The 22,973-nt window shown below is 45.8% G+C and overlaps 1 protein-coding gene across 10 annotated transcripts in view; it reads right to left on the reverse strand.

The window, feature by feature from the left end:
- The window catches only part of TNRC6B (trinucleotide repeat containing adaptor 6B), a 298,093-nt gene extending 280,095 nt beyond the window's left edge, over window positions 1-17,998 (reverse strand). For 3 of the 10 annotated variants that reach the window (XM_031656275.1, XM_031656270.1, XM_031656269.1), the window contains exon 1: window positions 15,069-17,997. The gene's annotated coding sequence lies outside the window, so the exon portion shown is untranslated. Of the gene's footprint in view, window positions 1-15,059 lie in introns of all 10 variants that reach the window. The other 7 variants (XM_031656276.1, XM_031656268.1, XM_031656273.1 and 4 more) reach the window with 5 other exon arrangements.
- Window positions 17,999-22,973: the final 4,975 nt, after the last annotated feature.

Raw genomic sequence — 22,973 nt, forward strand, 5'->3', positions numbered from 1 at the left:
TAAAAAAGAAAAAAACATATTTTAATATATTTTTAAAAGCACATCCAATAAACTTAATCTCCATTTCTGATTAAAAATTCTTAGTAAACTAGGATTAAAAGATAAATTCTGGAACCTGATAAAGTGCGACTATGAAAAAGCACAGATCACACCACACTGAGTGATACAAGACTAAATGCTTTCTCCCTAAGATGCAGGAGAAAAGCAAGAATGCCCACTTACACCACTTCTGTTCAGCATGGTACACGAAGTACTAGCCAGGACATTTTAGGTATGAATTAGAACTCAAAGACTAGAGAGTAAAATTGTCTTTCTTTGTAAATGATATATTTGTTTAAAACAACACCAAAATCTATAAAAATGCCATTAGAACTAGTGAATGCAATTAGCAAAGTCTACTTAATTCATTATCATCACAATCATATCAGTAAGAATAAACTATATTCAAATGAAGGGGGCGTTACTTAAGAAACGCTTTCAGGAAGAAAACGTTTCGCGAAGGCTTTTTGAGAGTAAGGGGGACAATGAATTGGTAGCCAGAAGCAGGGAGAATATTTTACATAAGTCAAACCTTTATAGAGCATGGGGACAAAAAGAGAGAAAATAATATGAAAAAATTGGAGAAAAGATTGTACAGAAGGCACAGATTCGAAAGAAAGAAATGACAGTTGATAAATGGGAGCAGTAAACGAACTTGGCTCCAACAAAGGTGTTTGGAATTCACAGAGTAAGGACAGGTTGCTGAAGAAAAGAAAAGAAAATAGTACGTAGGAAATGTTTTCTGGGGAGAAACTAGAAACAGGACAACTGATTAGAGAGCTATTTAAATAACCCAGAAGTAGACCAAGGATGATTTAGATTCAAGATGGTGGCATGAACATAAAAATGAGAAGGTCAAAGTCCAAAGCTACAGAGAAAAGAAAAGCTAAAGGATATGGCAATGTTTCCAGATTCAATGTGTCACATTTCAAGATTCAAGTACTGGGCAGGTGGGTTACCAGCGACAGGGGACCCACACCTCTCCAGAGGGAGGTGAAGCAGGGGCCCCTCTCCAGCCTCCAGTTACCTTTCTGAAAAGCACCCTGAATTTTGATAAGCCCAAAGTCTGAAAAATAGGAGGTTAAAGGAAAACAAGAGAAAATGACATTAAATACCCATTTTTCAGTACAGTCGGTCAGTCTAGAGACCGTCTGCTTCCAAAGCCAATGTGCTGCATTGGTTGGGTCCCGGCTCTGGCCAGTTCGGGAAGTGCAGGCTGGCACCGCTACGTGCTGTAGCCGAGTCATGAGTTTTGGGGGACAGGTAGAGGGCCCCCTTTTTAAAGTTTTCAAACCATCCCTTACTGGCTTGAAATGTGATGTCTTTTACATCTTCATTCATTCTTCTTGTCTCTGTGATTTCTACCAAGAGCCTTTTTTACCATTTATGTTTTGTTTTTGTGTTCTGGTGTTTTAAAAGTAGTATTTTCCCCTCTGAGCCTTTCGGCTCCATACTGGGGTGTGGGGCATAAAAAGATCTCCTCTTTCTAGAGCAGTCCGCAGACCCACCTGCATGGTTTAAGCTGGAATCAGTAAGTATTGTGGCCTTTTGTTTAAGGCAATAGAGCCAAACTGCAAGATAAAACAATGTAAATTTTAAACATATTGGTGTAAAAATATATAAAACTTGTACAGCAAAAAGAAGCTTTATAAAATTGACCGAAGAGTAGATGGTGAAAGATTAATTTCAAACCTGTTGTCCATGGTACATCTAACAGGAGAGAGTCTTTATTTAGAAGGTCCATAGAGATAACATCTGAGTAAAATCTTCCTCAGGAAAAGGATGTTACTGAGCATGAGACACCATTAGCAGGATTTTCACAGGAGGAAGACATTTAGCTCCTCAGAGAGTAGCGGTTTCATCTTTTACTTTGGATTGCCTTCCTCCACATCAGAATCTTGTACCCAGCAAGTACCCAAGACATTTCTCTTGATATGCTGACCAGGGGGTCTCCAGGTTAGAAAGCCTGGTCCACTTCCAGTTTTTGAGGCTTGAGGATAGATACATATATTTTTAAATAAAGACATGCCAGAACAGCATTATAAAAATTCTGGGCCGGGCGCGGTGGCTCACACCTGTCATCCCAGCACTTTGGGAGGCTGCGGATCACCTGAGGTCGGGAGTTCGAGCCCAGCCTGACCAACATGGAGAAATCCCGTCTCTACTAAAAATACAAAACTAGCTGGGCGTAGTAGTGCGTGCCTGTAGTCCCAGCTACTCGGGAGGCTGAGGCAGGAGAATCGCTCGAACCCGGGAGGCAGAGGTTGCGGTAAGCCGAGATCGCGCCATTGCACTCCAGCCTGGGCAACAAGGGCAAAACTTGGTCTTTAAAAAAAAAAAAAAAAAGGCATGTTTTAAATGTACATATTTAATAAATCAACGCCTCCTTTAGGAAAATAATTCAATGTAACTGTACTATTTACAAGATAAGAGGATTAATAAACATGTTCACTTGTCATAAACCACAGAGAGTATTACAAGTAACAAGTTTAAAGGTTCATCAGTATTACCTTTCAATCCTGTGACTTTATCTCTACTGTTTACACCTACTATGTGCAAAACATCCTAGTGGGTGCCATGACAAAACAAAGTAGCATAAGCTCATTTTGAGCTCAAGGTATCCAAGATGAGAACCCACGACTTCTTCTTACTCTGTTGAGATACTATGAGGAACTTCCAATGAGTATAGCCTACCTGTGCCCATGGGAGAAATCTGGTGGCCTTGTCCCATCAAATCTGCTATGATCTCCATTCAAGCAGCTTCCATTTTTCTTTCTTCCTTGGGTCCTTCTTGTATATCTTTTAACAGATTATAGATTTTTCTCTTTTTTTTGAGACAGGATATCACTCTCTCTCTCAGGCTGGAGTACAGTGATGCAATCCTGGCTCACTGCAGCATCCAACTCCTGGGCTCATGCAATCCTCCTGCCTCAGCCTCTTGAGTAGCTAGGACTACAGGCATGTGCCATCATGCTCAGTTAATGTTTAAAACATTTTTTATAGAGATGGGGTCTCACTATGTTGCTCAAGCTGGTCTCGAACTCCTGGCCTCAAGTGATCCTCTTACTCTGTCTTCCCAAAGTGCTGGGATTACAGGCATGAGCCACTGCACCCAGCCTGATTTTCTATCTTACTTAAAGGTGTTGTTGCCTTCTCAACCTCGTCCTACATCAATTTTTCTCCATCCTTTCTCTTCCAAACATCTTGAACTAAACTGCACTCATTACTACCATTCCCCCTATCATCACTTAGCTCCTGAGTCCTTTGTTATGTAGGTCAAATATGTACACCTAACTTGTAGAAATTGGCATTACGATAAATCAATTAACATCTTGTGAGTGTAATCAGCACAGCACTACCAGAGCATAATCACTTCTTCCTATTCTGAAAAATATCAAGCTCTGAATATGCAAAGCTGAGAAACAATTAGTTTAGCCAACAAGGTACGGATATCCTGCAACTGAAAGCAACTTAGCAGTAACAGAATGGAAGATGGCTAGAGATGGGGTGGATGGGGAAAGGAGGCACTACTTAAGAGTGACAGGGAGAGAAAAATAGAAGTAGACAGAAAAGGGGCCGGGCGCGGTGGCTCACGCCTGTAATCCCAGCACTTTGGGAGGCCGAGGCAGGCGGATCACAAGGTCAGGAGATCGAGACCACAGTGAAACCCCGTCTCTACTAAAAATAGAAAAAATTAGCCGGGCGCGGTGGCGGGCGCCTGTAGTCCCAGCTACTCGGGAGGCTGAGGCAGGAGAATGGCGTGAACCCGGGAGGCGGAGCTTGCAGTGAGCTGAGATCCGGCCACTGCACTCCAGCCTGGGCGACAGAGCAAGACTCCGTCTCAAAAAAAAAAAAAAAAAAAAGGAAGTAGACAGAAAAGGAAAGAGACATTGAAAACAAAGAGGAGTAAATAAAGGAAAATGGGCTACATTTCCATCCAATTAATCTCCCTTTCTTCAAATATGGTTGAGAATTACATTAATGTTAGCTCACTGAACCACTTGGAGATATGTAAAGACCTTCAACCTGTAGGAACTGTCTTTCCCAGAACATACACCAGAGGCCCTTAGCGGTAGTCCTCTTTTCTGATTTCCTCCCTTTCACTGGTTCAGTCTGACCCATTTGAGATGGTATCAGCACTCACCTCAGGTGATCTAGAAGTCACTTCCTTTACTCTCTGCTCCTACAGATAAGCTTAAATGAGTCACCACTTTCTAATTCCACCTAACATCATTTGCATGGTTGCAGGTACACCACTGAAGCAAGTATATTAACTAGAAGTGACAAGTGCCATTGTGGTTTATGATTATCTTCTCTGAATGGTACTCTATGCCTTTACGAATCCTAATATACAGGGTCAGATCATTATTCTAAGGTCATTTCCCGTCCTAAACTGCAGTGGAGTGTAAGAGGCTGAGTCTGACATATCACGGTTCAACTGTAAGTCAGCTGTTAACCCTGTACCCTAGTGCCAGCCTTGTAAAGCATACCTCTGTGCGGGTCATCTTCTCCACACACTAAAAACGTTCCCTCATGCCTCTGCACAGGCTGTTCTCTCTGCCTGAAATGGCCTTTACCTCCACAACTTAGTGCAAGTGTCACCTTCCCTGGGAAGGCTTTCTCAACCTCTCCATCGTGTTGATGACCCTCCTTTTCATCCCCGCTGCACCCCTTGTACTGTCTATCACAGCACTTATTACACTAAATGGCACTCATCGGTGTCCACATCTGTCTCACCCACCTGGCTGTGCATTCCTTGGGAACAAAGATCTCCTTTCACCCCACCTCTGTATTCCGAGCTCCTAGCACAGCATTCAGCATGTCTATGCATTCAAATGTTTAGTGAGAGTGTCATCATGTCAAGCCCAAGCATATTTCTTTTCTTTTTTTGGAGACGGAATCTTGTTCTGTCACCCAGGCTGGAGCTCAATGGTGCAATCTTAGCTCACTGCAACCTCTGCCTCCCAGGCTTAAGCAATCGTCCTGTATCAGCCTCCCAAGTAGCTGGGACTACTGGTGCGCACTACCACAACCAGCTAATTGGGTTTTTTTGTTGTTGTTGTTTTTGTTTTTGTTTTTTTTTTTTTTTTTGTAGAGATGGGTTTCACCGCATCACCCAGGCTGGTCTCGAACTCCTGGACTCAAGTGACCTGCCTGCCTAGGACTCCCAAAGTGCTGGCATTACATGCATGAGCCACCAAGCTTTGCCTACAATGAGGTATTTTAGAATTCCATTTTAAATTCTTTCTTTCTTAACTTCATTTGAAAAAATATTTATTGAGGATCTACTATGTGCAACTCATAGTGCTAGATGCTAGTGACACAAATGTGAATAAAAGAGTATTTTTATTCATGTAGCTATTTTCCAGAAGGGGAAATAGAATATACAAATTAAATAATTATACAATTGATATCTTCTAATGTGGGGCAGGGTGATTAGGAAGTCATTAAAGAAGTGACACACACACTGAGCTCAGGATTGAAGAGGCATCAACTAAGGTTGGGCCTGGGGGCTTCCAGCTGTGGGAATAGCATGCTCAAGGAAGGGACCTTGGGTAGGGAAGAACATACATTTCAGGAACTTGAAGACGGTCAGTATGGTGAGAGTACAGTCAGCAAGGGGGAAGACGGCAAGAAAAGAGGCAGGGGACGTTAGCAGAAACTTCACTGGGCAGTCAGTGAAAAAGGCAAGAACACGAATTCAGGTTCTTATCAGGGTACTTTAGGCCTCATTGACAGTTTCGTTTTTGTTTTTGGGACAGGGTCTCACTCTGTCACCCACACTGGAGTGTGGTGGCACAATCGCGGCTCATTGCAACCTCCACCCCCAGGCTGCAGCTGTCCTCCCACCTCAGCCTCCCGAGTAGCTGGGACTATAGGCAGGCACCACCACGCCCAGCTAATTTTTGTATGTTTTGTAGAGACAGGGTTTTGCTGTGTTGCCCAGGCTGGTCTTGAACTCCTGAGCTCAAGATATTGGCCCGCCTCAGCTTCCCAAAGGGCGGGGATCACGGGTGCGAGCCGGTGCAGCCAGCCTTATTAACAGGTTTAAGCAGGGGAGAAATATGATCAGATTTACACTTGTTTTTTAAGTAAATGTTTTAAATTAAGATATATACAGAACAAATCTGTAGTTTTAAGATTATTCTCACTACAGTTTCAACAATTCTCTGAAGCAGAGAAGTTCCTTCTTGCCAAAGAAAAAACTAAGGCTCTGCAAAGCTAAGTAACTTACTTCCAGTTATTTATTTAACAAACATTTGAGTGTCTACGATATGACAGACAGTACAGTATGTGTCTACGGATGCAAAGACGACTACAATACTCTCACTTAAGAAATGTGCAATCTAGCAGGAGAGGCAGACTAATAAACATGATATAATGTAGTCTATGTCAGAAATGAGTAAAGTCTAAGAGAACAGAGAGAAATTAAATCTTCCTCGGAAGAATTAATCATTTCACCTTTGTGTTAAAGGGGTTTGTTTTTTTTTTCATACTGTATTTTTTGAATTCTCAGTCATTCCTGTGCTTGGCACCCAGTATGCACTCAAGCAAATGTCAGCAATACAAATGAATCCAGGACTTTTGACTCCTAATTCAGAGACTCTCCAACTCTGCCCCAATTCTGGAAGACTTGCATTAATTATAATAATTATGGAACTATTTTGGAGCTCTACTTTTGAAGCTGCTTTCGGAGCCTGTTTATAAACCACAAAGAAAGTCAGTCTCATTAAGACTGTCAAACTTCATTAATGACCCAACCTGAAAATCCATAACAATATCTAAACATTGCTATTTTGTTAAAAGAAAATCTACTCCAAACACATCGAGTGGTATACGTTAAGTACCTAAAGCTTTTAGTATGTCAATCATACCTCAATAAGGTGGTTTGGGGGAAAAAGAAAGCACAAACTGGCATTCGGAGGATAGTGAAATGCTCCTATGAAGACAATCAAGCAAATATGACATATACTCCTTCATAATTCATGATCTCTGTCCTCAAAGGACTTACATATCAGTTTCTAACTGGAAAGACAAAGAATAGCACATAAAAACAATAAAAGGAATAGAAGGTAACATTTGTTCATTTATTTAAAACATTTACACACTGCCTACTATAGGTCTGGTCAGAAACTGTTCTAGGGATGCAAAGGGGGTAAGATAAATGCCTGCTTTCAAGAAACTCAGTCTTATCGGGAAGTCAACAATACACAGGCCGGGCACGGTGGCTCACACCTGTAATCCCAGCACTTTGGGAGGCTAAGGCAGGCAGATTGCTTGAGCCTGGGAGATTGAGACCAGCCTGGGCAACATAGTGAGACCTCGTCTCTATAAAACATGAGGCAGGTGTGGAGGTGCATGTCTGTAGTCCCAGCTGTTCAGGAGGCTGAGGTGGGAGGACTGCTTGAGCCCAGGAGATGGAGGCTGCAATGAGCCATGTTTGCACCACTGCACTCCAGCCTGGGTGACAGAGTGAGACCCTGCCTCAAACAAAACAAAACAAAATAATACACAGCGTTGCTATTAAGCAGGTACACACAAATGAGAACACCGAGGCGGTGTACAGCTGGCATCAATTCTAACTCATCAGACACCCATTCTTATGGGTCCATCTGTTGTTAAATATTGTAGTATTACCTCTGATTATAATGTAAATTGGTAAATACTGTAAGTAATCACTATATGAAAAAACAATGATACCCAAAACATTGTTAAAAGTTTTCAGAGAATATGATGAGAACTTAAATTTTAATCTTGGGGTCCCCTTTGATCTTGGGGTCCCCTTGTGTTTCTTGGCAAGGAAGCTTGGCACATTTGAATAAGTAAGCTGGTTCTAGGTGAGGGGAATAGTAACCAAAAGGCCAGTGGCTGGAATTACCCAGGTATGGCTCTTCAACTATGTGGAAAGCATGGTTTAGAGTTGTGCTGTCCAACATGGTAGCCACTAGCCACATGTGGCTACTGAGCGCTTGAAATGTGGTTACTCTGAACTGAGATGTATATGAGCAAAAAATACACTCCAGATTTCAAAGGCTTAACTAGAAAAAAGAATGCAAAGTATCTCATTAATAATTTTTTTACTAATTACCTATTTAAATGATATTTTGGATATACTGAAGTCAATAAAATGCTATAAAAATCAATTTCACCCCTTTCTACTTTTTTAATGTGGCTACTAGAAAATCTATACAAATGTGGCTCATATTTGTGGCTTGCATTCTATTTCTATTGGACAGTGCTAGTCCAAAAACTTCAAATAACAAGCTAAAGCATTTAAACCCTCTAGGCAATGAAACACCATTGAAGGCTTTCAAACTTTAGTGCCTGTGGTCGATTTGGGAGGGAGCAGGAAACACAAACAAAGCGCTGTTTCAGGAAGATCAGTGTGGGGGCAATCTGCAGGGGTGAGACACTGGAGGCAGTTGTTAATGTCAACAGGCTGCAAAATGTCAAAGGGTGAGCAGGCTTGGCTGGAAAGTATACAAGGTCTTTAGAAGGCCCATGCTGGGTGGAGGGAGGAGGAAGAAATCAAGAGCAGGTTGAAATACCGGAAGAATAACAGCTGCAAGTGCTGACCCCAGCCTGATCAACCAAGGTGCAATGCTTGTGGGACTTAGTGAGCTCAGCGCAGTTTACTTTAGATCAAGTATGGCTTAGTGATAAGGGCTTCCAGGCAGAGGTACAATTCAGAACAGGACTGGGGTCCTCTTCAGCAATTCTGGAATCTATCTCACTGTGGCAGGACTTCCAACAGTAAGATCAAGTCCCAGAGGAGACGGGGAGGAGGTAGGCAAGGCTACTAGAAACCGCAGGATAGGCTGGGCGCGGTGGCTCACGCCTGTAATCCCAGCACTTTGGGAGGTCGAAGCAGGTGGATCACAAGGTCAGGAGTTCAAGACCAGCCTGGCTAATATGGTTAAACCCTGTCTCTAATAAAAATACAAAAAAAATTAGCCGGGCATGGTGGTGGGTGCCTGTAGTCCCAGCTAGGCGGGAGGCTGAGGCAGGAGAATTGCTTGAACTCGGGAGGGGGAGGTTGCAGTGAGCTGAGATCGGGCCACTGTACTCCAGCCTGGGCGACAGAGCGAGACTCCGTCTCAAACAAAAGAAAACAAAACAAAAAAGAAACTACAGGATAGGCCGGGTGTGGTGGCTCACGCCTGTAATCCCAGCACTTTGGGAGGCCAAGGCAGGCGGATCATGAGGTCAGGAGTTCAAGACCAGCCTGGCCAACATGGTGAAACCCCGTCTCTACTAAAAATACAAAAATTAGCCAGGTGTGGTGGCACGCACCTGTAGTCAGCTACTTGAGAGGCTGAGGCAGAAGAATTGCTTGAACCCAGGAGGCAGAGGTTGCAATGAGCCCAGATCGTGCCACTGCACTCCAGCCTGGGCAACAGAGCGAGACTCTATCTCAAAAAAAACAAAAAAACAAAAAAAAACCTACAGGATAGCAATAAATAACAAAAGCAAAAGACCAGACTTACAACACAGCCTACAAATATTTACTGGAAGTCTGCTGTATGCCTGACACTTGGCCAGGCTCTGGAGATACAGTGAACAAAACAGACATGGTCCTGAATCATGAATTGTGGAAAAATAACAGGAGCTCTGACAGTCTTAACTGAGGGTGGATGGGGGCAGTGGGACGAGAGCATAAAGGAGAGCCTTTCTGAAGTGGCAATTTAATCTGAACCTGAAGTTAGCTGGGTGAAGGCTAGTGGGGAGCAGAGGAAGGACAGCCCAAGCCAAGAGATTAGTGCAGGTGTATACAAAGACAAAAACCTTAAGGCCGGAAAAGGCTTGGGCAATTTGAGGAACTGAAAGAAGGACCTTGCAGTTAAGATGGTCAGAGAGGAGGGCGGGGTATAAAAGAAGTGAGGGCAGGTTGGAGAGGCCAGAACACACAAGCCTCATAGGATAAAAAGTAAAATCCCAGCCGGGTGCGGTGGCTCATGCCTGTAATCCTAGCACATTGGGAGACTGAGGCGCGCGGATCATGAGGTCAAGAGATCGAAACCATCCTAGCCAAAAATGGTGAAACCTCGTCTCTACTGAAAATACAAAAATTAGCCGGGCGTGTTGGCATGCGCCTGTAGTCCCAGCTCCTCGGGAGGCTGAGGCAGAAGAATTCCTTGAAACTGGGAGGCGGAGGTTGCAGTGAGCCGAGATCGCGCCATTACACTCCAGCCTAGGCGACAGAGCTAGACTCCATCTCAAAAACAAACAAACAAAAAAGCAAAATTCCAAACCGGCCCGAGTGTAATGGGAAGTCATAAAAGGGTTTTGACCACAAGGAAGTGGTACAATCCTAAAGGGATTCTAAGTGCTCCAGCTACCTGTGCTCCTCTCAGGTCACTGAATCCGGGCTGGCTTGGCAGCAAAGGGGCAGCAGCCAGTATCATAACTGAGTAGCAGGATTCCAGGTCTGAAATAACAAGAGTTTACTATATGGCCCTCCAAATGCTCCAGGGTTGCAAACTTGAGAGGATGATGGCATCACTGAAAAACACTAATAATAACTAATAGAAACTAACAATAACTAACAGAAACTAATACTAATGGGAGGCATTACTTGACTTTCAACATACTGAGTACGAAGAAGTAGCAAAGAATGCCAGCCGGGCACAGTGGCTCATGCCTGTAATCTCAGCACTTTGGGAGACTGAGGCGGGCAGATCACTTGAGGTCAGGAGTTCGAGACCAGCCTGGTCAACATGGTGAAACCCTGTCTCTACTAATAATACAAAAATTAGCCAGATGTGGTGGTGTACACCAGCAATCCCAGCTACTTGGGAGGCTAAGGTAGGAGAATCGCTTGAACCCGGAAGGCAGAGGTTGCAGTGAGCCGAAATTACACCACTGCACTCTAGCCTAAGCAACGGAGCGAGACTGTCTCAAAAACAAAACAAAAAGAACGCCAGCAGGTAAATATGGATTTTGTTTTGGAGTATGGAAGAAAGGTGAGGCATGGATATGTAGGCTAGCATATACAGAGGTGATAGTTAAGTCTCATAAATAACACTTATGAGGATTAGAAAAAGAGAAAAATAAAACAATAAAAGGAGCCCTTAGTAAATGACCTTAGTGTTTCTCTCTGCGATAGAAGTCAGGAAAGGAATGATGCCCCAAAAGGTAAAAAGAAGGACAGTACGATGTCAGAAAAATGTCAGAAAAGGCAGAGCGTTAAGAAAGCTGACTGGGCACGGTGCCTCACCCCTGTCCTAGCACTTTGGGAGGCCAAGGTGGGAGTTCAAGACAAGCCTGGTCAACATGGTGAAATCCCTAAGGTCAGGAGTTCAAGACCGGCCTGGCCAACATGGCAAAACTCTGTCTCTACTAAAAATACAAAAATTAGCTGGGCGTGGTGATGCACGCCTATAATCCCAGGTACTTGGGAGGCTGAGGCAGGAGAATCGCTTGAACCCAGTGAAGTTGTGGCGGCGAAGGGTGGCGGAGGTTGTGGTGAGCTGAGATCATGCCACTTCACTCCAGCCTGGGCGACAGAGCGAAACTCCATCAGAAAGACAAGAAAGAAAGACAAGAAAGATAGATGGATGGAAGGAAGGAAGGAAGGAAGGAAGGAAGGAAGGAAGGAAGGAAGGAGAAAGCTGTGATCCAAAGGGATGGGACAAGGGAGTTTTTTTTTGGAGTGATGGAACCGTTCTGATCCTGACTGTGTGCATTCATATGTGAACATTCACAGAACTGTAAACACACATAAAAAGTCAATATTACTGTATGTTATTTTTTAAAAAGTTTTTAAAGGGATAGGGGTTGTCAAAAAGGATTGGCTGCTGCAGGGAGACAGAAAAGGATGAAACCTGAAAAGAGAGTTTTGGAAAAAAATTTTTTTTTGAGACGTAGTCTCGCTTTGTCGCCCAGGCTAGAGTGCAGTGGTGCGATCTCGGTCACTGCAGCCTCCGCCTCCTTGGTTCAAGCAATTCTCCTGCGTCAGGCTCCTGAGTAACTGGGACTACAGGTATGCGCCACCCCACCCGGCTAATTTTTTTTGTATTTTTAGTAGAGACGGGGTTTCACCATATTGGCCAGGATGGTCTTGATCTCCTGACCTCCTGATCCGCCCACCTCGGCCTCCCAAAGTGCCGGGATTACAGGCGTGAGCCACTGCGCCCGGCCAGTGTGGGAAATTTACCCACTAGGTAATTGGCAACCTTGGAACAATCTGGTTGCAAAAGTTTAAAGAATGACCGAGTAGTGAAGACGTGAAGGAAGGGCAGTAGCCAGCATAGACTGCTCTTTCAGAACTCTGGAAGTGAGAGGAACAGTAGCTCAAACATGATAGCAGAATGGAGAGATCCAGCAAACTGGCGGAATTTTCCAAGATCCCATGAGTTGCTCCATTTAAGTATTTTTTCAAAACACACATTTTGCACATGAACTAGTCATGTTCTTATCGTCCTGTTAATCTAAAACTGCATAATTCAACGACTAAAACGAATCCAAAATCTACACTTTGATTCTGCTTCTTAGAATCAGATGTTAGTCAACTAACATTTTCTGTTTTCCCACTATGTGCCAAGCACTATGCTGGATAGAAAAATGAATAACACTTAGTCCTTGGAAGAGCACACAATTTATCACAATAGCCCGGGACTGGAGCAGAGATCTGCACCGAGGGCTCTGAAAGCCTTGAACTCTGAACTAAAATGTATTTTTACAATCTTTATAAAAATTAAACAGGGAAGAAATAAGATGTACTTTTGCAAAAATGTTATTAATTTCTAAAAGCCAAGAATGAGCTTAAACTTTTTTTTTTTTTGAGACTGAATTTCGCTCTTGTTGCCCAGGTTAGAGGGCAATGGCATGATCTCGGCTCCCTGCAACCTCCGCCTCCTGGGTTCAAGCGATTCTCCTGCCTCAGCTTCCTCAGTAGCTGGAATTACAGGCGCCCACCACCACATCCGGCTAATTGTTTGTATTTTTAGTAGAGATGGGGTTTCACCATGTTGGCCACGTTGGTCTCGAACTCCTGACCTCAAGTGATCCACCCGCCTCAGTCTCCCAAAGTGCTGGGATTACAGGCATGAGTCACTGCGCCCAGCTTAATTTAAATTCTTAGGTATGGGCAACCTAATCATCAGTGGTATTCTCCTTTTCTAGTCCTCTCTACTTTTCAGCGCCCTTTCTCCCTCTGATAATTCAGGAAGGAGGCAAAATGAAACACGCGTTGGCTCTCAAACCAGAGAGACGTGAGACTGAACCTATGCCCTTGAAATGCATAGCTGTGTGGCTCTCGGAGATGCCTTTTCTCTTTCATAGAATAGTAATGATACCTACCCCACAAACTTGGGGTAAGAATTAGAGGGAAAAAATGTAAAAAGGCTGGCATACAGTAAGCATGCGACACATGTTAGCTAATATGATTACTGCCAATTCAACAAGTAGCATTGCTCTGACTTTAAAACATTTTTAAGTGCTTCCATTTGAATGAGGGAAATTTTTTTCAAGGGCATGACATTTATATGTTACCACAGAAAAGCAGCTTCAGAATTTCTATCAGAAACTACTCTGCTCAAATAATGGTGTTTGGGATAAGCACTTAATAATAGTCAAGAACTAAGAAAATATAAAGGTATTATCATCATCATCATCACCACGTCCCACGTGGGACAAGGCAGTCTGATTTGTGTTCTGGATATTGGTGAGTGTGCCTTCGTGCAAGTGGACACTACATTCATAGCCCTCCCACTACCTGCCTACAGCAATGCCACACGCTGTAGAGACAACGTGCTAAAAGTTCCGCTCTACAAGAGTCATTTACACACTACCCAAAACACTTCTGTAGTTTCAAAGCGAAGATCACTGATGAGTCTCCAAATCAAGAGAAATCTTAATACTACTGACATCTCCCACAGCGAAGAAAGTAACCTCTATTAGTAAACTTTCACAAAATGCTAATGTGTATCATTTCTACACACTTTCTATATATACTTAACTGTTGGTGGGGGCACTAAAGTTTTATTCACTATGAAGAAGTCTTTGGCCAATTTTGCATAATTTCGCTTAAATTATAATACAAATGACCAACTTGAAATTCACCATCCTCTCGTTCAATCTCTAGCACTGATGCTAAAAAGTAATAACACAGCCAAAACACATGAGGAAGCACGAACTTAAAGTCGCAGGCTGGTAACCTGAATTCCAAAGAATTCAGAATAAGCTGGTCCTTAAGGCGCTTGACTAGAGGTGACCGTTACTGGACGTCTTTAACCACTACAGTGTGTCTCACTGGATCGGATGATCTTTAGCCTCTACAGCTGAATAAACCCAGTAGTCTGGAACTGAAGGGCACCGGGCAGGGGAAGGTGTAAAACCACTTCCAGTGCCCCTCGTTTCCTTGTCCAGAGTCTGAGCCGCCTCCCCAGGTGGCCGCACACGCAGGGCCCTGGGGAGGGGTGTGTAACGCATTCACCCTGTCACGCAGGTCCTGCACACAGGCCGGGACGTTGCGCAGGGACCCGAGGCTCCGAGGCCTGACGCCTCCCTCTGCCACTGACAGCCATGGACGAACGCGCCTCCGCGGGCCGGGAGGGTGCACCCGCGCCGGGGCCCCCAGGAGACGGGAAGCGAACTCTACTCGGCCGGGCCAGCCCACCCGGAAGCCCTCCCCCAGCTCACACCTGCTGGCGCGTGACGCCCGGAGCCGCGCGCGCGCCCGCCCGTGCCTCCCCGGCCGTTCGGGGCGCTCCGGCCCGCGCGCCGGACGTCGCCCCGAATCCCTCCCGGCCCCTCGACTCAAATCTCGGCGGCTCCCGCTCCCGTGGAGCGCGCGCTCAGCGCCGCCGGCCACACCGGCCCCGCGCGCGCTCACGCCCCCTCCCCGGCCCGCTCCCCACCCCACGCGCGCTCCCTCGCGAGGACACGCACACGCCGCGCCTCCGCTCACCGCCCCGGGCCGCGCCGCGCGCCCCCGGGGGCGTCCTCGCCGACCCCCGGCCGCCCAGCTCCGTCCTGGCAGGGCGCGGGGGAGGGGAAGGACGGCGCGGCCGCCGCACCTCACTCACCCCCGAGCCGTGCCGGCTCCAAGTACGCGGCGTTCCGCTGTGAAGCGAGGCGCGCAGTCCTCGCTTCTCCGCAGACTATGGAGGCGACGTCGTAGGGGGACTGAGGGTCGCGGGGGTCACTCCCTCCCGTTTCGCCTTGCAGAGGCACGGGGACCCCAGAAACTAAAAACAAAATAAACAAACTTTCCCCTCCGCATCCCTCCCCCAAAACCACAACACAAACACTCGGGGGCCCGCCCAGAGCCCCACTCCATTGGCCGCAGGGAGGATGCTTCCGGCTCTCACTGGCTGGCTTTTGTGCCCGTCAAGCTGTCGTTCCGCCCCTCCAATTCCTCGTTGCTGCCTTAGCCCCTCATTGGTTAAGTGCTTCCCGTTTAACGAGCTAGGATTGGCTGAGCTGCCTGAGCCAATCATGCGGGGACACACCCCCTCAGCATCCCAGAGGCCGCTTCCTCGGTCGAGGACCCAAAGAGACTCAGGGGAAACTAGAGCATGATGGCGGCCGAGCTCGCTTGGCGCAACCATGGTCTTTTTTCTTTTTATTTTTAGCTCATTAGTGCCTTGCCTCGGCGCTGTTTCCCTAAGCTCGTCTTTCCATCCAGTACTGCCCTATAACGGAATCTATACGTGCCGGCTCCTTGATTTATCCCCTCCGAAGTGCTGAGTGTGGGCTGGTTGTGTGTCATTGGACTGTCAGGATGTCACTCCCTAGTCAAATCTTCAAGCTATTGGTGGAACAGCAAGAAAGCCCGTCCAACAACAAGAGCTTATACCATTGGTTTGACTCCACTGTGTTATTTCCTGGCACCTTATTGGGCAAATAGGTGCGTCAGATCCGGATTCGCTCTGCTACGGTTAATTGTTTACTGGGGATTTGGGGTCAACTCCGGTTGTTTGGCCAGTAGTTGACGATAATAGTGACTCCCATGTATTGCATGCCTATTTTGTGTCAAGTACTGGACTGCTTTCTTCACAAACATTATCTGGTTAAACCTGGGAGTAATGCAGTATCCAGTTTTTATAGATGGGAAATTAAGGCTGGCGAGAGCTTGGAAAACTTGCCCAAGGTCATCCAGATACAAAGTAGTTGATGAGCCTGGCATCTGGTCCTGGGTCAAACTCCAGAGACGTCACTCTTTTTATTATGCGTTAGTGCCTCCACCTTAGACGATATACTTGTCAGTCAACCCAGCATCTTAAAAACTTTCATTTGGAACTCAAAAAGTCTTCAGTTTCTGGAAGTGACTTTTTTGAGGACTTACTATGGAGAGGTTGTCATTGCCTCCACCACATCCTCCTCCCCAGGACCCATTCCTCTCCCCTTTAAGTTAAAGTAGACATTTCTGCCATCCTTCTATGTGAAGCCTCCCCCCCCCCCACTCACAACCCCTGACCAACCATCTACAACTCATTCTTTGGAGAGAGTCCTCAAGAGCTGGAAAACTAGGAGAAATCAAGTCTAAAGAGAGAGACAGAACAAATCGTCTTAGAAATGAATAATTTATTGCATGCAGAGAGAACAGCCCTTCAGCTCCTGGAAGTCTTCCAGGATAGTTGATGCTGAGCAAGACGTGTGCTCCTGGCTGGTGGCCACTGGGTTCTTTCTCTGGAGCAGCTTTCATCGAAGTGAATCCAACATTTCAGCCAGAGGAGGGCAGGATGCTTAGGACCCATTGCCAGAGTGCCAGCCGTGAGCTTTTGGGACCGAAATGATCTCCAGGAGCACAACGCTGGACTCTAGCCCACATTCCATCTCGGATAATTAACATTTTACCGTCCCAAATCCCCATCCCCTGTAGCTTCAGTGGGATCACTGCCCTTGTTTCGCTTCCTGATCCAAGCTGTTGTGTAACCTCCCTAGCACTGCTTTAATAATAAAACAACCATTGTAACATAGTAACGATGCTCAACACTTAGAGCCTTTCAGCAAATGAAGCCAAGGTATTTCATAAAAGTCCATTAAGAGTAAGTGGCATGCATTCCTAGGGCCAATGCAAGAAAGACAGAAGAAAGATCATGCGTCAAATTCTAATACAGGTCGTAAGAACGTGAATCCGTACAGTTGTATGCACATAACCCATATTAGCCTTCCAGTATGGGGATTCTGAACTCAAAAACACAGTGAATGAGAAACATTCAGAATCTAAAACCTTCCTAACCTTCAAAGTTGGTTGCTTGGACCCCTATTTTAACTTGGTACTTGAGTTTCTGGGTAATTGTTTGATACATTTCAGTTGTAAGTACCTTGAAGCAGATGGTTTCTTTTTCATCTTTGTGTCCTTCACATTGTTCTGATGGTAAAGGCCCCCCAAATAAATAATTATTCCGTAAATGTTTAGTGAGCATGTCAGGCACTTTTACTGAGTTACAAAGGCTACACAGATGAGTAATAGACTCTCTCTTCCTTCAAGGACCTCAGTTTAGTAGGGGTGTCCAGCAGATAAGCAGATAACCATGGTGCAGTGCTGTGAGAAGTTGCCCTGGAAGCAAATGGTAGGGAGATGGGACTCCATCTCAGAGGGACAGAAATGGCTTCCCGGAAGAAGTGACATCTACAGGGAGAACTAAAGAATGAGTTACGGTTAGCTAGGCAAGAGACTGGTGATGTGTGGTGACCTACAACATTTGCTGTCTGGTGGCAGGGAGCAGAATGGGAATATCCAGAGATGGCCAAAGCCTGCTCTTCTTAGAATCTTTGTCTATAAAGGCTTCAGCTATTTGTCATTGTGCCACCTCATTGTGCCTTCCCTCCCAGAGACAAAGCAAATGTGCCTTCCCTCCCAGAGACAAAGCAAATGCCTGAAACCTTCTTGTATTTGTCCCCTTGAGAATAGGAAAATAATTTCCAAATAAGATGGCTGTTTTTCTGATCATAAAAGTAACATTGAGGCCAGGCACATTGGCTCACACTTGTAATCCTAGCACTTTGAGAGGCCAAGGCGGGGAGGACTGCTTGAGGCCAGGAGTTTGAGACTAGCTTGGGCAACACAGGCAGAGCCCATTTCTACAAAAAGAAAGAAAAGTAATAGTTGGGCATGGCAGCCTGCGCCTATAGTCCCAGCTACTCGGGAGGCTGAGATGCGAGGATTGCTTGAGCCTGGAGTTCAAGGCTGCAGTGAGCCACATGACTGCACTCTAGCCTGGGCAACAGAGCAAGACTCTGTCTCAAAAAAAAAAAAAAGTTACATTGAGTAAATATTATTTTAACTCAATATAATATTCTATATTTTAGACAATATAGAAAGTTATAAAGTAAAAGCCTCCCATAATGTATTACATCCAGACACCGTTAAGGACCCTATCTTCCCAGACTCTTTTATGAGTAGGCCCACAGATGAGTTTCTTCTTCCAACAAATAGTGGGATGTGGTTCAGGGGCTTTTCTGGGCTCTGACAGCTCTCATCACCCAGAACTGTGGCTTTGGATGGAACCTGCCCTTGCTTTCTATACTTATAGGAAGGAAGCCAATCTGTCAATCAAATAATTATTGTGAAGAAGATGGGTTTCAATTCTTGTCACGGCCAATGACAGGACTTTTGGGGCTTGCTCAGCCTGGTGTGAATGTTGAGCCAATGAATGGGGTGAGGGTGTCTGCACCGTAGGGCTTACAGGCATGCTTTGGTGCCTGTGGAATCAACTCATACCCTGAAAAAGCAGCCCAGGTCAGAGAATGCTATGCCAGGGTACTCTCCTGTGCTCGCTTTCATTTCCTCTCTGCATGCTACTTGGGGAAAATATTTTTCTGTTTGTTTGTTCCAACCCACCCAGCTTTCAGAGTAAAAAGACTCGTTAAGCCCTGCACACTTGTATGCAGGCCAAGTGCACTATGTTCTTGGAGCGCTGTGCTATTCTTAGCGCTCTATATGTGGTGTTCTATACAGTTGGCTTTTTGCTGGAGGGGAAGGCAGATTTCATGAGTGATAGCTGCCTTGGCTGGCTACCAAAAGTGCTCTGAGCCATCTCAAGCAACAGGCCTTCTTTTTTTCCCTTGAGAGGTTGTGTTGTGATCCCTGCCCTGGGCTTGGACAAATTCCAAGGCAATGGGAATTTTTGTGAACGATTCTGCAACAACCCACAAGCTGGGGGAAGGGGGGATAGCGAGCTGGATCTGCTCCAGCTCTAATTTCTGTGGCACAGAAGAACTTCCGCCCTTTGCACTGGCCCCTCATAGCTATGAAGAATTTGGAAGTGTTCGTTAAGCATTCTCCAATTCTTGAAGCTTATAACAATGGGAAGATCCCTATAAAGGAATCTGATCCAAAGGACAAGGGGACAGCTGACAGCTGATACTGCTCGCTTGGGCAGTGGGTGTAGCCATTGCCAAAGACCAAGCGCAATGAGGGAGGGAAACTCTCTAGAGAATGCTGATTACAGAGGACGTGCTTCTAAGCATTTATTGCATGTGTGGGAGCATTTACTGTGCAACACATCCCTTGCGTCTGTCTCACCTTCTAAATCACATCTCATTTTTTATGACCACACTTCCTGAGAAGCGACTTGGTTAAGCAGCAAACACTGGACCCCCTCCTGTGTGCTGGCCAATGCTAGACACACAGGAGGAGGCTCGCAAGAGAACCAGGATTACGGTTAATAATAACTACCCTTTGGTGGACACTTGCTGTGTGTCAGACACTTTACTGAGAGCTTTATGTGGATTGTGGATAGTTAATCTTCACAACAACCATTGTTATCCACATTTTCTAGATAGGAAAATGTAGGCACTGAAGGGCTAACATTGAACCTAGGCAGTCTGACTCCAATGAGTAAGCTCTTGTCCACGCTGCTATATTGCCTCTCGGATGTCTAACTTGGGAACCCCACAGTGCAGCTGGGGAGACAACTAGCCCTCAATGAACAGTTGTCCTCGTAGTCTTTAGTATCTCAGCCTCCATCCTCTTTACCCCTATAAACTCAAGGAAAGAAGTACACCTCTTCCTGGCTAAATTACCGCCTCTGGTGGTCCTTCCTCCACTTCCCAACTGAGATCTGGCTTTTCTCCCACTCCCTTCAAATAGCTTCCTTCCTTTTCTTCTCTATTTTCTTATCCTAGCTTCTTAAATAATGACCTGTGGCCATCTCCACCACAGAAGTGCTCTCTCGTTCTTTCTCTCTCTGAACCTGGCTTCTAGCCCTAACTCTACTGAAATGCATTTCTCTAAGCTCATCTATAACCTTTTTGTGGCCAAGATCCAAGAGACTTTCTCAGTCCTTGTTTCCATGGCTTCACCAATACGTTTTACTCTGAGAATCTTTTCTTTGCTTCCCCAAATAGCCAGCTTTCCTCCTACCTCTACAACTGTTCATGCTCTTTTCCCTACCAGCTTTTTCTCTAAACTCCTTCAAAGGAGTCTGTCTGCACTTCTCTCCTTATGTTGTCTCTGGGGGCGTGCGATGCTTGCGGGACTCAGCGAGCTCAGCTGGGTCATTATCCTACTTTCGCCTCTAAGATGAGAATTCCATCTCTCCATCTCCAGCCTTCATTCTGCAGCTTGTTTGCTGCCTGACTTTTTGCAAGTCACATAAACTATCCAAGCTTCAGTTTCCTCGTTTCTAAAATGAATATATTGAATCAGATTTGTTATTCTCCACCTAAGATAATGATAAAACCTAACATTTTAAACCACATACCAGGCCAGGCGTAGTGTTCACACCTGTAATCCTCCCAGCAATTTGGGAGGCAGAGGTGGGCAGATCACTGGAGGTCAGAGATTCAAGACCAGGCTGGCCAACATGGCAAAACCTCATTTCTACTAAAAATAGAAAAACTAGCCAGGTGTGGTGGCATGCACCTGTAATCCCAGCTACTTGGGAGGCTGAGGCAGGAAAACTGCTTCAACCTGGGAGGTGGAGGTTGCAGTGAGCTGAGATCGCACCACTGCACTCCAGCCTGGGCAACAAAGGGAGACTCCATCTCAAATTTAAAAACCACATACTATGCCAGGCAGGACTAAGTGGAAAATGAAAGCACGGGGTTCATGGGTTGCACACCCATGAAACCAGCTCCAGTACCAGCCTCTGCTGCAAGCATTGTATATGAGTTTATTCAGTCCTCATAGTAACCTTCAGAGGTAGATACAGATGAAGAAAGTAAGGCAGAGATAAGTTAAGCAGTTGCCCAAGGTCAGTTTTTAATTGGTAGAATTGAGAAAAATAACACCTGCTTGCTGGGGCTATTGTGAGACTCGTAGGCACAGGTGCACAGGGAAGGCTGGTTCCTGTCCAGGGACCCCTCAGCCAGGCCATGCCCATTCTCCTGCAGAGTTTCTCCATGTGGTTTCTGCTGCCTACGATGCCCCCTCTTCCTCTGCCTGTCCCCAAGTCTATACGTTCTTCAAAGCTCAGTTCAAGCCCCTCCTCCTCCTCTGAGGGGCTTCTGCAGCCGAGGCAGGCCCACAACTCTCTTCCCCTGGCAGATTTCCTGAGCACCCTTGTGGTGAAGGCAGCCCCATCTCCGCCTTAGGAGCACTCGCTGGACTTTGCCCACTCCAGGCTCAGTAATAACCAATCCTACAGGGCCAGAGGGACCTTTTTCTCCATATCCTTGGAGCAGCTTGCTGTAGACTGTCTCACCCACCAGGCAGGAAGGCTTTGCGGGCAAAACCTATTATTTGAGTTATCTGAGTTTTCACTGTGTCCTCGATAATTGTGATTCTCATAATTCTCATAAAAGAGTTCTGTTTAGGCTCTGGACCTTTCCCTGGAATGCCTTGCCTCATTGTCCCCTCCTTCATTCACTCCTCCGGTGTCGGCTCAGAGATTACTTCCTCCTCCAGGAAGCCTTCCCTGATCTTCACCCCCAGGTTAAGTGCATCCTCTGGGCTTCTATACCCACTGTGCTTTCCCATCACAACACTTGCCTCCCAGTGTCCATCTTCCTAACCATGTTCTGAACATTTGAAGGTAAAGGCCAGGTCTGTCTTATCACAGTGCCTGGAACACAGTAAGTTCCCAAGTTCATTTGAACAAATGAATGAACGAACAAATGAATGAAAAAATTAAATGTTGAGCAGGTGCAGTGGCTCATGCCTGTAAGCCCAGCTACTTGGGAGGCTGAAGTGGGAGGATCACTTGAGCCCAGGAGTTAGAGACCAGCCTGGGCAACATAGCAAGACCCCATCCCTAATTTTTTTTTTTTTAATTAGCTGGGCAGGGTGGTACATGCCTATAGTCCCAGCTACTTGGGAGGCTGAGGCGGGAGGATCACTTGAACCTAGGGGTTTTAGGTTGCAGTGAGTTATGATTACGTCATTGCACTCCAACCTGGCAACAGAGACCCCATCTCCAAAAAAAAGAAGTTGGTGAAACCTCTGGGCTCTGCAGGCACTTCAGCATAGGGCTGGGCACCTGATGGGCGCTTATATAAGTTCATGAAATGCGTGAGAACAACTCCAGAATTTCTGTTCAGAAGAAGGCTTAATGGCAGTGGTCTAGTTGGAGGAGCGAGACTAGGGAATTCCTCTTGACAGAACAATGACAAAGTAAACATGAGAGTTGAGAGTCCATGCTGGGAGCGGAGGCATAAAGGAGAGGTGTCCTAGGCCAGAGGTCAGCAAGCCTGGGCTTGAGGACCAAATCCAGCCCACTGCCTTGTTTTGGCATGGTCTGTGAGCTAAGACTGGTTTTTGCTTTTGTTTTTTTTTTTTTTTTTTTTTGAGATGGAGTCTAGCAAGTGCAGTGGCATGATCTCAGCTCACTGCAACCTCCGCCTCCCGGGTTTAAGCAATTCTCATGTCTCAGCCTCCCGAGTAGCTGGGATTACAGGCATGTGCCACCACACCAGGCTAATTTTCATATTTTTAGTAGAGACAGGGTTTCACCACGTTGGCCAGGCTGGTTTCGAACTCCTGACCTCAGGTGATCTGCCCGTCTGGGCCTCCCAAAGTGCTGGTATCACAGGCATGAGCC

This window comes from Papio anubis, chromosome 16 (assembly GCF_008728515.1).
Source record: "Papio anubis isolate 15944 chromosome 16, Panubis1.0, whole genome shotgun sequence".
In the NCBI taxonomy this organism is placed as follows: Eukaryota; Metazoa; Chordata; class Mammalia; order Primates; family Cercopithecidae; genus Papio; species Papio anubis.